Genomic DNA, 18,321 nt, shown 5'->3' on the forward strand with positions numbered 1-18,321 from the left:
ACAGCATTTTCTCCTCTATGCTCCAACAAGACACTAAATAGATTTTTCTGTTCTGAATGCTTTTAGTAAAATGAAAATTTTAAAGCTGGTCTTTTGGACTTTGAGTGATATGAAAAAATATTTAAAAATACATAAAGTTCTTACAGAATAGTTAATAGATCGGCTTACTTAAATATATATATATGCAGAAAGAAAGGTCAGCATATTTTGGATGTATGTAACACATGAATTGAAATTTTAAGTTGGGATAACATTAACTTTTTTTCTGAGCCTCTTGTTCAAAACAAAAATACTGAAAAGTATAACAAGCTGTATCTCAACAGAGGAAGCCACACAGGAACTGGGGCAATACTCTCTCCTCATACAATCTACATCATGAAGAGACATCTGCAGACTACCACAAGACATCATGCAACTCCCTTTGCCTCATTTTGCATTTACCAAAACATTATATGCTCTGCATAGGGAAAGTAAAGAGCATTTTATTTTTTTTTAACTCCTGCAAGGGAATGGGCATCATACTGAATTCACAAATACTGAAAAATTATTCTTTCTACAGAAAGTGAACAGTTGCTCATTGTATTAATGTGACTTTCTAACTTATGGATGCACCCACTTATTTAAAGATAATTTTCATAAGCCATTTTAATAACTGACCTTATAAGTAAAGCCTCCATGTTAATCATGAACACCATCATGTGGGAAGATGACAGATTTTATGGATTGGTCATGGCAAAAATGGCAAATTTCACAGTTCGTCATGGATTAAGGGAGACGGTTAGAACAACATAAAGTCTTATTGTAAAATGTAAAAGCATATTGATAAAACAAATGATTCTAGAATGATTCAAGTTGTCGTTTTTAAACAAATATAAATCATAAAAACGTGTCAGGCTGTCAATTGAATTTTGAAAGATTATACTAAGTTGGAGAAAGACACTGAAAATAAAGCAGCACATGATGATTGTGAGGGGGATTTGTCAGAAAGAAAACCATAAATAACATGTAAGGATGGCACCACTTCAGATCATATGCAATATGCTTGGAGTAGACATTTAAATTTGTGCAGAAGTTTTCAGCATGTTGATTGTTATGAGCTCTGCAGAATAATGTAAACACAGAGAAACAGTGCAAAGATCTTTTAAACCCAGTATAAATGCAAGATAGTATCATGGAATATAATATAAACTATTATTAGGGTAACAAAGCTGGAATTAAAGTAGCCTTTCAAAGTGCAAAGTCTGATCCCATCACGTGCAACTGGTCACTTCAGTCCGTGATCTTTCTTGGTTAATCTGAACAGGATTGGACCTTACTGCCTTCTTTGATGGAAAACTAAGAAACCAGAACATTCAAAACTGTCTGCTGGGTTTTGGATTCCTTGGCTTTTGAGTGGTCTTTCTTAATGTGACAGAGCTTTAAGGTCAGAAGTACAGGAAGTGATACGCTACAGGTTATATGAAAACCAAGAGGTAGGGGAGAGTTGGAAAGTAATTACATGCTTTTTGAGGCTTTATGTTTGAGGTAGTATTTCATTTGCTCTTTTACACACTGCTCTTAGTGAGATTACTGGTGAGTGAGATACTATGGAAGGCATCTCTAAGGTAGTTCAGGGGAATATACAGATCTTTAAAGACCTCCAAGAGCACAAACAGAAGAAGATGATGCCAAAGAAAACAAGTAGCTGTAGCAGGAGAACAGGCTGGCTCTAATTACAGAGCTGTAATGGAGAAAGACAGTCTACAGAATGTGGAAGCAGGAATGATCTATGTAGTGGAGCCTGATCTTCTGCATTAGTAGCAAATGGCTGAGCAATGTTGGCCCCTGGCTGAATGGTGTAAGTGATTTAATCTGAGGTGTTCAATGCCTTCTTCAGTCCTTCACAAAAAAAAAGTCTCCCAGGCCTCTGTGCTTAGTGAAATGTTTCAAGGACAAGAACTACCAGCACTGGATGTGAATTCAGTGGGATTACTTGAGTGAACATGACCCACATAAGCCCATGGGACCTGATGCATTTGAGGGTGCTGAAAGCTTGCCACTGTCACAATCACAGTAAGGCCACTCTCCATCATCTTGAAATGTTGTGGTTGTTGGGAAGGTGCCTTAATACTGAATGAAGACAAATTTTGTCACCATGTTTAAAAAAGTCCAATGGATAATCTGGGAAACTCCAAACTGATCAGTTTTACTTTGGCATTTTGGGAAATCATGAACTAAGTCCTCTTGGAGCACATTTCTAGGCGCATGAGGGAGAAGAAGGTGACTGGGAAGAGGGTAAATCATGTCTGGCCAACCTGAATGCCAACTATGATGAAATTGTGGACAGTAAAGAATTTCATTTACCTTGACTTTAGCAAGTCTTTTGACATCATCACTCAGGATTGTTGTACAGGTTGACAAATAAATAGGATAAAAAAGGGGTTTAATATTCATTTTTAAAGGGTAGAGGATAAGGGGATTTTCACTACCACTATGCTTACAACAAATTAAATTTGTTTCTATCCTGGGATGTGTTCAACATTTTTATCAATGACCTGGAGGAGGTGATGGGGTACCCTCACATCAGGTTTGCAAAGGATACTTATGAACTGGGAGGATCAGTCAATAAGCTCAAGGGCAGGACTGCCATGCACAGGGACCTAGATAGGCTGGAGCTGGTGAAGTTTAGCAATAACAAATGCAAAGACTGTACTGGAAAAGGAAGAACACCAACAGTGATGCAGACTTGTGACTTATTGCCTGAAAAGAACCTGTAATTCTTTGTACACAGTAAACTAAGCAGAAGAAAGAAGTGAGCCCTGGCAGCAAAGATCAGTATGAGCTGTAAGTATGGGAACCACCAGTAGCTTGAGGGGAGTGATAATACCCCCTCTACTCAATGCTGATTAGACAACATTCAAATGATGCATCCACTTTTGCTCCTCCTCTGTACAAGAAAGAGATCAATGTACTAGAGTGAGATCAATGGAGAACTAAGGAGGTGGTCGGGGCCTGGAACTTTTGCCCTGTGAGGAGAGGCTGTGGGAGCTGTGTGTCTTCAACCTGAAGAAATGGGCTAGAGGATCTTAATAGCAGCCTGTCAGGGTCTAAGAGAATGTTACTGACAAAGTGGAGTCAACCTCTTCACAACAGTGCAGGTGAGAGAAAAAGAAGCAGTGGAATTTGACTGGAACAAGTAAGATCAAGACTTAACATAATGAGAAAGAAAAAAATAATCCATTGTGAGAAACAGGCTGGTAGTGGAGCGTGTTACCATTACCTCTCACCTTCCAGAGAGGTGAGAGGTCATACAGCCTTGGATGTTTACAAGATCCAGCTGGATAAAGCTCTGAACAACCTGATCTCAAGGCTGATCCAGCTTGGAGTGGGTGGCTGGACTAAAGAAATCCTGAGGTTGCTTCCTGCCTGAACTCAAACATAGCCAGGACACCACCTATCAGTGGTGACCTGAAGTACTTCTGTACTTAGCAGCCACTTGAAATGCTTTAATTATAGACCTCACCATTCATTTGTGACCTTTTGATATTATTTACTTAATTAAAAGGGATTCAGAATTGCAATGTATCTTTAGTTAAAAATAATCACAGCTCAGCCAGCAGAGGGACTGCAAGGAAATACCAGAATTTCAGTAACAATTGAACAGCTGTTGATGGAGAAAAGCAAGGCCAGGATGAATAGACTTGCTCCAAATGGATCCAAAGTTGAATTTGTATTTTTCAGAAGTATACAGGGTTGGCTAGAGTGAAAGTGTAGAGAAGGATTGCCTCTTTGTAATTCTTTTTCCAAGATAAAGTACATCTTTGAAGTTTATAAATCTTTAGCTTGTAAATTTTACATCTGTAACACTTCCGAGAAAGGACTTTATTTTAGCTAACGAACTCTACAATGGTTGTAGAACAAGACTAATGCAGCGCCTCCTGAAGAAAACTTTTTCAGATGGTGACATAATGGCATACAGCTAGAGTGCTTTTTCAAGAGGCAGTCAAAATAATTTGAGAATGCAGTAGGCAATCCACTATAAAATACTTTCAGGAATATGTTTTAGACAATGAACAGTTTGTAACTACAAATATAATATTTATTAGCTTTACATGCTTCATAAACATGATAAAGTGCTTCTGCTAATGCTTTCAAGCTATAATATAGGACCTACACACAGTGTTCTCTAGTAAGCTGGATTAATTTCTGTAGCAAGGTCCCTTAATTCAATAGTAGTTCTATGTAGTGGCTTGAAAATTATGCTGCAAATTCATTTGAAGTAGAAAATAAGTCATGTAATCAGCAATGTGCACTTTATTTTTACAATAATGTGAGTTGCTTCTTCTTTCTTTACGTTTCCAGAATTGCTAAATTGAAAATTTCCAGATTGAAGCTGCCAAGTTTGACACTTGGTTTGGGAGGCTTGTTAGCCTTTTTCTTAAAAGGACATCTAAACAATCTGAGACATGAAGATCTGCCTGTAAAGATCTCTTTGCAGGAATCTAGGGAAGCACATGAGGTTTATATTTTGCTAAACTGGTCAGCATTAACCTATCTGTGTTTAAATGCAAATTCTTACCATTAAACTTCCTAGATAGTGTCTCACAGATATCAGCACCAATATGCTCATATGACCACAAACAATTATGTCAACACAATTTAAGAAGATACCACTTCTCTGAGCCATAGTAATGCCATTACTTCTCCTAGCTTGTTGCAGGTACAAAATAAAATTTAACTGGTTGAAATGTGGCAGCATGTGCTAATGCATGTTATTTACTGCCTCTGTTAACACCGCTTTTGCTGTAAAGGGAAAACAAACTCAAAGGTGTGTTTAAGAATAAGAACCTAGAAATGACCAACCTAGATAAAGTGAATAATGCAGAATAGTATCTACAGTCAGCTAAAATGTCTCAATTTCCCAACAATATCTTGTTATGTTGCCATGACATAGCTACTTGATATTGTGCAAAAATAGACTAGTTTGTATTTTCTAGAGTTGTGATTTATCTGAGGAAGACATTATTTCATCAATTTATCTTCAATATTTTTTGTTTGTTTTTCATAATACTCAGAAGAACATGTGGGTGTGTATATGTATGTATGCATACGTACATATACATATAGCTAAAAAAGACGTGGCTCACACTAGATTTAGGCTCACACTCCCACAAAAAGAAATAGATTACATAGTATTTTCCAGAGTGGCATTAGTGATATAAATAGCTTTTATTTATAATTTATAATTTAAATTTACATTCATTTAAATTCACTTGTGAGGAAAAGGAGTAATAGGCCTCAGACCCCAAAGTAACTTTGAAGAGTGAAATCATAAAAATAATGAACCTAGTTTAAGAGAAGAACAAAGACTGCTATCTCTCATTCAAAATGAAATTACTGTCACCAAAATCTATTCATTGTGCCATTTTCAGTTCTCATTATGATTATTCTCAGTAGAATTACGTACTAAAATTCAAACTCTTCATATGTTTTATAAATCATAGTAGTAGACTTGAGTATTTTGACCTTTTTACTATTCCTTGGTTTGATTGGTTATGTTGCATATCTGCTCCATGTATCCTGTTATTTTACTGCCTCTCTAACCTATAGGGAAGTAGATGAAGTGGATAGCCAATGAAGATGTAGGATATTGTAAAGGTCAAAGTACTAACATTATTGCTAAATATTTCGCCGCATACTTTAAGTATTAAAGATCTGACTGAAGTTCCATATAACTAATGTTGAGCAAAGAGCAGAACATAGTATGAATTTTATTCAGTATCTTAAGCTGGCAGAAATCAAAGTTACTATGTAACGTACTTACTATATTACTGAGCACTAGAAGGTATTATCTCAGAATTATGCATTTTAGTCAATACTTTGAGTAGGATAAAATATTATCCTTGCACCTTAGATCCTTTCCCTGTTTCATGAGTCTGTGTTCATAGTTCAAAGTTTCTGCAAATGCATAGGAACACTGAGGAAATAATCACTGGATCTGAGTCAAATAATTGTCTTGCATTTGGGTGGAGTGCTGCCAAATTATTACCATTTTGAATATTATACAAAAATAAAATGTTTATAACCAATGTAATCTGAGTCCTTACATTAAGCATGTTGATCTGTATTAGACGTATATAGGACAATCTCCATGTTAATGTAACTAAAGTTTTGGCTACGTTACATTTCAGTTGAAGTTTTTCATTCCCAGTGATGAAGCATGAATTTTCATTTTTGTAACCTTAAATTCAGGTTTATCTGGAGATATTGTAAAATGCTGGTGCCTCCTTCTTCATCCATCTAGCTAACTTCAGCAAGTGAGTATAGCTTAAAAAAAAAAAAAAAAATCCATAACAGAATTCAGATAACATCCCAATAAAACAGAAAGTGAGGGGACCGTGGAACTTGCTTAACATTACTGTGTTCTGAATTCATATTAAAGGATGATGAAGGCAGATCAGCTTGAAGTTGGGTCAGTGTTTTTGATGGGTATGGGTGCCAGTTTGGGACTCTCCACAAGCCACACAACAAATATCAAGATAGATCACTCAAGTCATTAAAGCAAAAGTGAGTGAAATGTAAAATGAAATGTAGTTAAATAAATAACTGGAACAAATTGCCTTCTAATAAGAATCCTGTGTGAGAAGGACTTCTCAGCACAGAAACAGAAGCTTCGTATCTGCAGATGCTATTAACGTTATCAAATAATTCCTGAAAATTTCAAGGGAGACCTTTGTAGATGAGGCCTTTGAAGGAGATTCCAGGATCCTTTATATTCCTTAATGTCTTGGTGTCTCATACCCACAGGACCACATGATGCCATCTGTCTTACCATGTATGCAGAGAGGTAATTTTCAACAGTGAGGACACAAGTGTGAGCATGCTTACTCAGCTAGAGTGCTTGGTTCCAGTGCTGTGACAAAGCAAGTGAGTAGACACTGCCTTCACCAAAGTAAGGGCCAGGGCACTTCTGTTTCCACACATGTTCGTCTCTGTGGTATACACACAAAATGAGGCAGAAGATGTGCTCCTCAGCAAGCCTGCCGGGCAATCTGTTGTTTGAAATTTGTATGATCCTGCTATCTCCCTACATCTCCCTACGTACAGTTAGAGGACACTGAATAGTTACAGGATGCCTCAAGTATAGGTACCAGCAGCTGAGAGCATGTGTTTGTGTGCTTTTTTTTTTTTTTTTGCATTAAACTGTATTTACCTGAGTAGTGAAAAAAAAAAAAAAAATATATATATATATATATTTGTCAGTCAGGACTGAATGTAACACCTTTGCAATTTCACTTTCATACTTTTATTAGGTGCTATATATATAAGCATAACTTTATAATTAAGTAAATTGTGATAATAGACCTCAATTGCCAGGTTGTAGTGCCCTTTTGATTCCCTGCATAACATTCTAGTCTAAAAGGCATTAATAGAGATGTTCCAATGTTGAAAAGTGAGGGAAATCAGCATCTAAAACTTACTAAAGTCCTAGGTAGTAAAAGGCCTTTGTTCTGAAGATTGTTCTCCCACAGAGAAACAGAATTTTCTTTTAGCCCTTACAGTCAATTCTTAAACTGTTGAAATATCATAATCAAAGCTCTTTGCCACCTTGTGTTGAATCTACTGTACTTGAAATCTTTCTATTTAGTGAGAAACAGTGTTTCTACCCTAAATAATATGATGAAAGCATTCAAAATGTCAAATGAACATTCACCAGTTAAAAATATCTTCACTTTTTACTATTATAATGGTAGAGAGAACTGCCTGTAGGTGACTAGAATGATTAAAAAGGAATGAAGGATATACAACAGTTGCTCCAAAGAGACCGTGAGAGTTCATTACACTATCAGGTGTCATTGTTACTTTTATCTCCAATTTCCTAACCAGGATGGTGCAACACTTTGTTCAGGACAGGTTTGCACAGTCAGGAAAACTACAGTTTTGTTCAGACTCCTTTGTCAGTAGCTGTTAGCTTCTACTTGTCATCCTCTCTATTCTGTCCTATGTGAAGGTAATGTTAGCTTACAAATAGCTATTCACCAAAGAAAATGTGCTATTACCTTACCAATCTGTGCACGTCTAAGTCCATGGTTTAAACAGAAATTTTAAGAAATAATACATTTGAAAATGAATAATCTGGAAGTTAAATGAATCATTTTGTATATATCTTCAGTTTTGCTTACATTACAAGGAATGGAATTGTTTGCTGGAACTAACTAAAGAATAGCAATAAATTAGTGTTTTAATAGTGAGTACTACTGTAAATAGATAGGTTTTGAAACAAGACCTTTTTAAAGTCTGGTACGTTTCCCTTCAATATGACATAATGTTATATTTTTATTTAATGCTTTTCCTAGCCTTACAAAGTCATTAAGGGTCTAGCATTTCATAATGCCTCATCCATACACTTCTCTCTTACTTACACAGATGAGAGATGTGCCTAGTCAGAGTAGATGTTAAGCAGAATATTGCCTATTTTCCAGTAGAAATACCACTGGCTTCTAAATAATGCTGAATCACCTCATACAGCCCAAATCAACAAACCTAGCAGGGAAATGAATAATAAAAAATAAATTAGAAACAAACAAACAAACAAATAAATAATATAAAATATATCGAAAAAATAAAATAAAATAAAATAAAATAAAATAAAATAAAATAAAATAAAATAAAATAAAATAAAATAAATATAAATATTAAATATCAATAATTTGAAATAAAATAAAGAAATACCTAAATATGTAGTGCTAGGTGGCCTACGTCTATTGGCAAATATGCCCATGATCAGATGGGTTTGGAATGTTCTGTGTATGCAAGAGAGAGACAGTACTAAAAGAAGATGAAAAAGGACTGTGTATTTCCTCCCATTCAAAGCACTGTTTTTCTTTCCATATTTCTCTAGTGTTCTCCATTGAGACAGTAAGGAATATGAGCCTGAAATGGATTTAATGTGGTGTACAAGGGAGGAGGAAGACCAGAAATGGAAGAGAAAGCAGAGAAAATAAAGGCTTTGGGGAAGAGAATGGGACTGGGGAAGATTTTTAAGCAGTGTTCTATTTATTTTGCCTACAGTCACCCTGTCTAAAGAAAAAAGCTAAGGAGAACCTTAGCTGGGTAGAGATAGAAATGCAGTTTCACTGATCAACTGTTAGCAGAACTGCCTGTGTTGCACCAAACTTTACCACCATCCAACTTCTGACAATGTGTGGGTTTTCTTCACAAGGGTTATGTGAGGGGATATTGTTCACACAGGTCTTCATGCTGCCAGGAGGGTCTGCAAAATCCGAAACATCCTTTGCCACTGTTCAAAATACCCCTGGCCATGGAAAGATATTGAGTGCCTATGCACACCTTAAACAAACCAGTTTGCCTGAACAGACAGCACCAATCACTCTTCTCCCAGTGTAACAGGTAGCAGGTAGGAAATGTCCTTCACCAGTACCATTGATGGAGTCTACCTCAGCTGAGTCCTTAAGAAGACTCTTTTAGCTGAAATGAGTTTTCTGTTTCAGCTTGATAGTAGGAGAATCCTGACCCTCCCAACTTCCAGTATCATTCTGCTTCGTGTACTTTCCTAATGTTCATGGTGCTGTGTTTCAGCTAAGCAGGGTGTTAGAGAAAACATCTTGTTTTTGACTAGTTTTGGCAAAAGATAAAATGTTATTTTTTAATGGAAAAAAAAAATGCAACAGAAAAACAAAGAAAACTCAGTGTTGAACTATACTGCCTGTAATATTATAGCAACTACTTTACCTGTGTTATTTCCGAAAAGCTGCAATTGCTAATTCTCCGAGTCCAGAGAAGGGCAATGAAGCTGGTGAGGGGTCTGGAGAACAAGTCCTATGAGGAGTGGCTGAGGGAGCTGGGCTTGTTCAGCCTGGAGAAAAGGAGGCTCAGGGGCGACCTTATCGCTCTCTACAGGTACCTTAAAGGAGGCTGTAGTGAGGTGGGGGTTGGTCTGTTCTCCCACGTGCCTGGTGACAGGACGAGGGGGAATGGGCTTAAGTTGTGCCAGGGGAGTTTTAGGTTGGATACTAGGAAGAACTTCTTTACTGAAAGGGTTGTTAGACACTGGAACAGGCTGCCCAGGGAAGTGGTGGAGTCACCATCCCTGGAGGTCTTTAAAAGACGTTTAGATGTAGAGCTTAGTGATATGGTTTAGTGGAGGACTGGTTAGTGTTAGGTCAGAGGTTGGACTCGATGATCTTGAGGTCTCTTCCAACCTAGACAATTCTGTGTGATTCTGTGTGATTCATTGCAACAGCAGGTGAAATTTCACATTTAACTAAGTTAGGCCACTTACAATAATGTAAAGAACACAGACTGAATCAATTAAAAATATAAGACGTATATAGTATAAGAACTATATTCTTGAAGAATGCCACATTTTAGCCAACATGAAAAGTTTTCAAACTTCATTTAATACCTAATGCAGAATAATAAAAGGAAGATTCATGTTATAGGACACCAATCACTCACTTCAGCTAATGAATAATGATACAATTTTATGAGTTCGAAAATTCCCATGAAAGCCACAAAGTGTACACTTAGCATGTATTCTTTAATGAAGAGTATAAAAACTTGTAAAAATAATGAGGATGGTGAGCAGAAACTACTGAAAAGAGTAACCATGCTCTTAAACAGGTAATCATAGTATAATGTGATGCCAGTTTCTCTAAGTTGTTGTTGTCCTGAAATTTCGAAGTGATAAAGTGTGATTACTTTAGTAATTATTTAGTAATTTAGTAAGTTCTTTAATGTTGCAGAAATGGGTAAAACACATCAAGCAGGACTACGTTTGAAATACAAGAAGCTTTGTCTCAGCTGCAGTATGTAATTACAAGATATTCTAAAGCCCACATAGCTAATGGATATTGAAACACAATGCAAACAACATTTTCTCTAAATAAACAAAGTTATATAATTACATTAGATATGCAATAAAAAAAAATATTTAAACTTTCATATTTTGTCTACTTTTGAAAAAAAAAAATAAATCAGGCTATGAATATGTTTATCTGTGAATGGACCATAACTACAAACTTAATATAAATTTCCCCACCATGAAGGTCTAGGATTTAGGCTTGGAAGAAATTTTTTATTTATCTAGAATTTTTTTTGTTTCATTCTTTCTATCTTTATTTTAAATTTTATCTGTACAATGTGCCATTTTCAGTTATATATTTACTTTTGTCAAGATTCTGTCAAGTTTGTACCATTAAGCAGCGTGTTATTTTGAGAACACTGTCTCCAAAGTATTTCTTAAGAAAAAAATGGTTCAGCAGAAGATTAGCAGAACTTGAACATCTTTGTCATAGCTTTGTTTCCTCCAATAAACCTGGATATGCTGGAGTTCTATTACTTTGGGATGATGAATGCATTAAACATTATACTAGGTTTTCACATGTAGCCTGCCATAATTTGTATATATTTTGGCTTGTATGTTTTTATCACAGTTATATGCAGGAGTTAGAAAGATGGTAATTAGTCCTGCTATTACTTTGGCTTCTGTATTGCCACAGCATTCACTGAAACAAAACAACAACAACAGCAACAAAAACAAACAAACAAAAATGAACAAGCAAACAAAAAGACCCACACTTCAATCTAAAGCATACTGAACATGAGCAACAATAACTATGATAATTCTCCCATAGTTCTGGTAATTGCTAAACCAGACCTTTGTTTATATAATTTAAATCTGAATAGAAATGAAATGCTGACAAGTATCTTCTTTCTCAATTTTTTTTGAGATGAATAAGATAAAATAAGACACAGAAGTTGCAACCAGTTGTAGCCATCTCGTAAACCTTGAGACTCAAGTTATACAAATTTCTTTAAAAGACAAAAAGTAAATGCAAAAGACAATATATGTCTTTCCATTTCTTGACAAGGCAAAGTATTCAGTAGAACCATTGAGTTGTCATCTCTGTAAATCCTTAGCTGTTTTACCCTGCAAATTATAACTTGTTATTCCTGAGACTGAACCACAGGCATAAGAAACCACATTCATTAATTGTTGTGCACAGTGTATAAAAAATATACAGTCATATGTTCTTGCTTACATTGTGCTTTGTGTGATTAACCTGTGTCCTCAGGTTGCTTGTTTCCATAATACTGAGGCAGTGATGGAAATCCCAATCTGATAACTTGGCTTATCTCCTCAAAAAGTGCATTTCTACATTGGCAAGACAGATAAACTGTTTAGAAAACTTTGAGATCTGTTAAGCTATGGAACACTTTCTAATTCTTATCTTTGAAAAGCATACAGTTATGGCATTTGCAAAGAGTTAAAAAGGCAAAGGCATCTCCTAACCAAACCTGGGTGCATGTATTCAGATTATAAAGGAACTGATATAAATCTTCATTTAGAAATGTCATTACATCTTGATAATTTGAAATAAATAATTAAAATTCAACACATCAGTAGGCATAAGTTTTGTGGGGTTTGCATTTCAAACTTCTTCCAAATCTGGAAGTGTTTGCTTTATGTGAGAGTTGTGATACTCCAGAATGGAGTACTTCTGTAAGAAGGGGAAAATCTTGAAAGAAGGCAGGCTTTGCTCTGTTTTCTATTGCAAAACATTTCAGTTATCTGAGAGATCCAAATTCCTGTTTTCTTTAGTGATCTGCTTATCACCTATAGTGCATAGTTTTTGTGGGTTTTGTTTGTTTGTTTGTTTATTGTGTAGAAGTGGACAGATTTACATTTAATTTCCTAATCACTCAATTTTCATCCTGATAGGAGACCACTTTCTAAGCTATGTGGTCAGTTACTGTTACTGATCAAAGCAATAGACCCCAAAACAGATTTGTTTAAAGCTTATTATTATTATAGTGTAGTAGTAGTATTATACCCTTATTATTCCATTGTCCACTCATACATGTTGAGTCAATAAATGACCAGTCATACGTATTGCCCATCTTGTTAAATCTGCTTGCCTCACCTTTTCCTATGCCTTTTCACTTTCATCTCCTCCTGCTGCAGTGCAGAGCACTGGGTTTAAGGTGCCAGGTAGGATTAAAGGCATCCCAGGGAGAATTCAGCTTTGAAGTGGCAGAGTAAATGCTTCTTATCAGCTGTAAGTGCTCCCTGTGTCATTGGCTTTTATGGCTGTGGCATGTCATTTGTAAGGATCTCTTATTTCTGCATGCTGTAGTAGAAAGTAGTTTGTCAGCTTTTTAATGGTGCAACAGTTCACAGACAGAGGCTGCTCTTGGTGGATGACGGAGCCTGATTAGCAGTGAATTAGCATCATACAATATTCCTGTAGATGTAGAACATGAACTTCAATATGATTTTAAAATATATTATTCAGTTGTCTTGCTGATTATATTCTGCTGTTGCAAATGTGCTGTTTGATGGCTGTGTCTTTTTTCCACCTTACACGTTTCACCTGCTTTAGGGAGGATATTACTCGCAGGAGTGTGTACTCCTTATTGCTTATTGAATAGCAAGTTCCAGATACAAACACTGTATTCAGATTCAGGAATAGGTTCCGCTGGGCATCCTCAATAAGGAATTTGATTGGCAGTACAAATATATGATCAATAGGTATCTTCTACATGAAAAAGCTGAATTTAACACCCTTCTTTGAGGGGTCTGTATTCCTTATTATTTTATAGTTAGAACATGAGTGAATTCCAAATGCTGAAAAATTTAAAATCCAAATTTTTAGTTAGCTTTGTTAGTTGTCCACATTTAATATTTTATGTCCTTCATTATCAGGTGATTGAACAAGACGTCTGTTGCTATACAGGATATAGTCCAGCAGACATCCAATTTTATTACTGGTTATTTACACAAATCAAAATCCTGGTCAGGGACTATGTTCAAGCATTCCATACACAAATATAATTTTCCAGGAGGGTTTCTGGCAATGAACTTGAACACTTGAATGTTTATAGTAAGTGAAGATGAAAGCTTTCAAAGTATGGCTGAATCATGGTTGAGTTGAAAATGAAAGATTCTCTTCTGAATTCTAGGGAATAAACAGGACACTCCAAACATTTGTATGTGACAAATAAACTGTTTATCCTCAGCTCACTTCAGAGATGAGGGTCAATCACTAAGCTGGTATTTCCAAACACTACTTCTTTCTGGAAACAAAGAAACTGCATGCACACAGAAAAATTTAGTTCAGTGATTGGTAAATTTTGATGATTAAAGTCCAAAGGACTGTTTCTACTCTCACTAAATGTTTTGCAAAGAAAACAGAAACTCTTTAAAGTGAGAAAATGGCCAAAGTTTTCTTCAGTGACCGATGATTAAGTCCACTGACTTTTGAATATATAAAACGAAATGCATTAAGAAAATCTTGAGCACAGAAAGTGCTAAGTAAAAATTCTATGGAAAACAGGAGCTGTTATACTATGTTAAGAAAGACAATCAAGGTTTTATAAAAACTTGTGCAATTAACTTATGTAGGCTTAAGGCTACAAAGAAAGCAATATCTATTTCTCTAGTGATTCTAATTTTCTTTATTGATGTTTTTAGTTGCCAGTTTAAACATTCCTGTACTGATAGAATTTATGCTGAAAGAGTTCAGATGACAAAATGAGGACATTTTTATGTGATCCAAGATATTTTAGCTCTTTTTTTTTTTTTTGCTTTACAATATTAAGAAGATAGTCTGACATACTATTGTGTTTTAAACTATCCTTTTCTGTGTTGCCTAAGTAGATATTCTAAATAATATTCAAATGTATTGCCTGTTCTTCCCACCTTTCACCCTCATCAATCTAAAACCCCAACCTTCATATAACTTTGAATTTCTTTAATATATATCTATATTTTTTCCATTAGTGGCAGTTCTGGATGACTTCAGTTTTACAGGCTCTTAACTTTTCTAACTTGGCTGACGTAGTTTCTCAACAGTGACAAACTTGCTGTGCATCAGAAGATATATATATGTTTGGAAAATTTAGTACCAGCAAACCAATAAAGCCTCTCCAGAGAAAGGCTTGCTGAACACTGCACAGGAGCAACACATCAATCAATTTCTTAATGTAGTCACATTACCTCTTCCTTTTTTTCTTTCCTTTTTGTTTATTTATTTAAAGAATCAGGCCAGAGGCCTTAATTATTTCTGTAAAGTCTTAATTTTAGATGACTTCTTTGCATTCATCTCTTTATATTTACATTGGATAAAATTTTGTTTTTCAAAACAGAAGTGGGTATCTCTGTAGGAAAGGAGAGAACATTGAATTCTTCAACAAGGAGTTTTACTCAGGCAAAAGTGCCTTTTTTGTTAAAAAAAAAAAAAAAAAAAAAAAAAAAAGATTCTAAAAATATCAATGTTGATGTTTCTTTTTTCAACTGTAATTAATAGCAGCAACACCACTTGCAACTGCATTTCATGTCTGCAAATTAAAGATAAACCTCAGCTCTAAGGCAAGTAGAAGTGAAAACATTTAAAAGAATGGAGATATTTTATACTTATGAAAATTTTTCCCTAAAGCTCATCAAATGATGTCAGGCCCTAAACCATACCATTTTGGTAGTCTTTGTGTGTGAACTTTAAAACTTTGAACTGTGATTATGTACTTTCTAGAATAAATGTATGAAACATACTTGTGAAATCAGTGGCATGACTATAGAATCATGCACTTAATGTTAAAGAAAAGATTATTTGCAGTTTCAGTACAATGTCATATGCAGAGTACAGAAGAGAAGCCTGGTGTGTGTAAGTGAAAGAATTGTTTGTTGGCCTATCCTGACCTGAACAGTCTGAGAAAAAGCTGTTGCTAATTATTATGGAGAATTGTTAAAATATTCCCACCCATTTGTAGGGTACACAGCTATTGCTACATCATTTCACAGCCACTTGCTTTATTATAACATCTCTCAAAAAGAAAATGGGCAGAGGCTAGGAAATAAAATTTCTGACATGTTTGAATTTTTTTCATCAAAGCCAGTACTATGGTAAATGAGTAATTGGCTCAATCGGGATAATTGGTTCAAATATGTAATGTAAATATTATCTATGAAGAGTGTTAATTTCTAAACAGACACACAACAAAGAAGACAAAATTGTTCAAATGAGCTTGGCCTAAATAGTCAAGATACAGTCAAAGTGGTTCATGATGCAGATAATCAAATTCTGACAATGATACATTGCACAGAATGCAAAAAGTAAAGAAATTCAAAATCTAATGGAATATTGTCAAAAACATTGATATTGTCTTATCTCTATTTTCTCTCTTGCTATGAAAGTGGGCCCTTTCTTATTAAAGTTTCTTCAAATATAGTTTGAGAGGCTACATACTATCTGACATTTTTTTTTTTTTTTAATTTTTCCTCATTTCTTTGTCTTTAAAAAATACATTTGGTAGGCCATATATATATAAATCTATTATGCTGTTGTCATATCTTCTGTATAATGACAGAAGATTTTAATTCTTGGTTTCTCTGTTTTGGTAAAAATAGTGTTTCTTTAGTAATACAATCCCTTGATTAACTACATGAACTTGTAATTCTTGTTTACTTTGAATGCTGCTATCCTATGCATAGTGATTTATAGAACCTGAATCTTTACTGTAAGTTTAGCTACATACACAAATTGTGTCTAAGCCTCAGAGAAAATACATGTATGGCACTGAAAATATGTGTCAGGAAAAAGGTTTGATCCACTCATTGTGAACTAGGGATATATTAGTATTATTTATGTCTGGGAACACAAGTGTAAAGGACATCTTAAAAGATACTAGGCAATCAATGCTCCAAAGTCCTCTGAAAAGAGGAATGTAGAAATAATATGAAAGGTCCAGAGGCATGAGGCAAAAAATAAATAATAGCAGAAGCATGAAACTCCACATATGGATTTTCCACTAGATTTATTAACTATTATTATTATTATTAATAATAATCTTTTTAAAATTAGAATCTGCTTTTAAAGACTTGTCTCTAAAGCCAGTGTGGTTCTGAGGGTACAAACCTGAAAATGTAATTCATATAGTTCTTGTTTTTTCTTGTTTTCTTAATATATTGCACTACCTAGACTTTATCTGAAGTGTGGACAATTGCTGATGTGGAGCAAAATTGTAACACAACTGAAATTTATATGCTCAAGTAGTAAAGATATTCATTAAAAACTGTTGCCCTTGCAAGGGTTAAACATAGTGGACTGTACATGAATGCATTTAAAAAAAAAAAAAACAAAAAAAAAAAAAAAAAAAAAAAAAGGAAGCATTAGGCTCTATTTAGGAATAAATTTGCTCTTTATTGTTACAAACATATTTAGACAAACAGAACAGAAACTGTTTTACCTACTCATGGAAGTTATATTATGTTACCTTGAGTACACTGGAATTAATAATATTTTAAATATCTAGTCAGATACTTCTATTATCTACCTTTTCAATACAGCAAGATTCTTTTCAGATTGACAGTTCATGAATTGTGATTAATATTAAAGTCTCTTTAAATATTAATATTTCATGTTTATATACACACCAAAAAGAAAAATAAAAAAGAAAAAAAGAAAAAAAAAAACACATTAGTAATAACAGTTTTACTCCATCAGCATAGTTTTATAGGTGTGTTTATTTATTTTATGTAAGACTTCCTTTCATGTTGATTGTGTTTGTAAGACTGTCCAGTAAAAGCAAATAAAATGTTTTGTGGAAGATGCAAATGATTAATTGATTCAGTAAGATTAAATTTATTTTTATTTAAATTTATTTCCATCATTTATTTCCAACACATTCTTGACAGAATGGACAGCTATCAGGGGCTGAATGTTTACTATTGTAGTACTGGTTAATGGTAATTACAGTCAAAGTGATGTTTAAAATAGATGAAGAAAATTAAACTAGCGTTAAAATAACTTGAACATACTTTTAGCCTTAATCAGATACTTGGTGGATTCACACATCACTTACATAGAACTGTGATCCTTCACCCTGACATTTCAGTATCCATTAGATCATTGGAACTTGACTTTATTGGTTATTTTATCACTGTAGACAGATTACAATGACGGGAATCATAAAGTAGTGTAGACCTTACCAAGGTAATTTCTCTCTCTCCCTGCTTCCCTTTTTCGTCTACATGTAATTACACATGCATAACATTAAAAACTTATCAAATGAGTCACAGAAGCAGTCTAAAGAATTAAAGAATTAAATCAGAACACAGGTCTCCTCTATATGTGTTCTGTTTTATTGGATGGGAAGGAATTATATTCCTTTATTTTTTATTTTATTTATTTATTTTTTTTCTGGACAAAACAGAGGTACTGAATCCTTTTTTTGAAAAAATTCAGAGCCATATCAGGGAAATGGAGAGTGTGTGACTGCTTGAAAAACTTTAGTGTGTTGCCTTATAGGGCAGAGATGCAA

Source organism: Aythya fuligula, chromosome 2 (genome assembly GCF_009819795.1).
Source record: "Aythya fuligula isolate bAytFul2 chromosome 2, bAytFul2.pri, whole genome shotgun sequence".
Taxonomy (NCBI): domain Eukaryota; kingdom Metazoa; phylum Chordata; class Aves; order Anseriformes; family Anatidae; genus Aythya; species Aythya fuligula.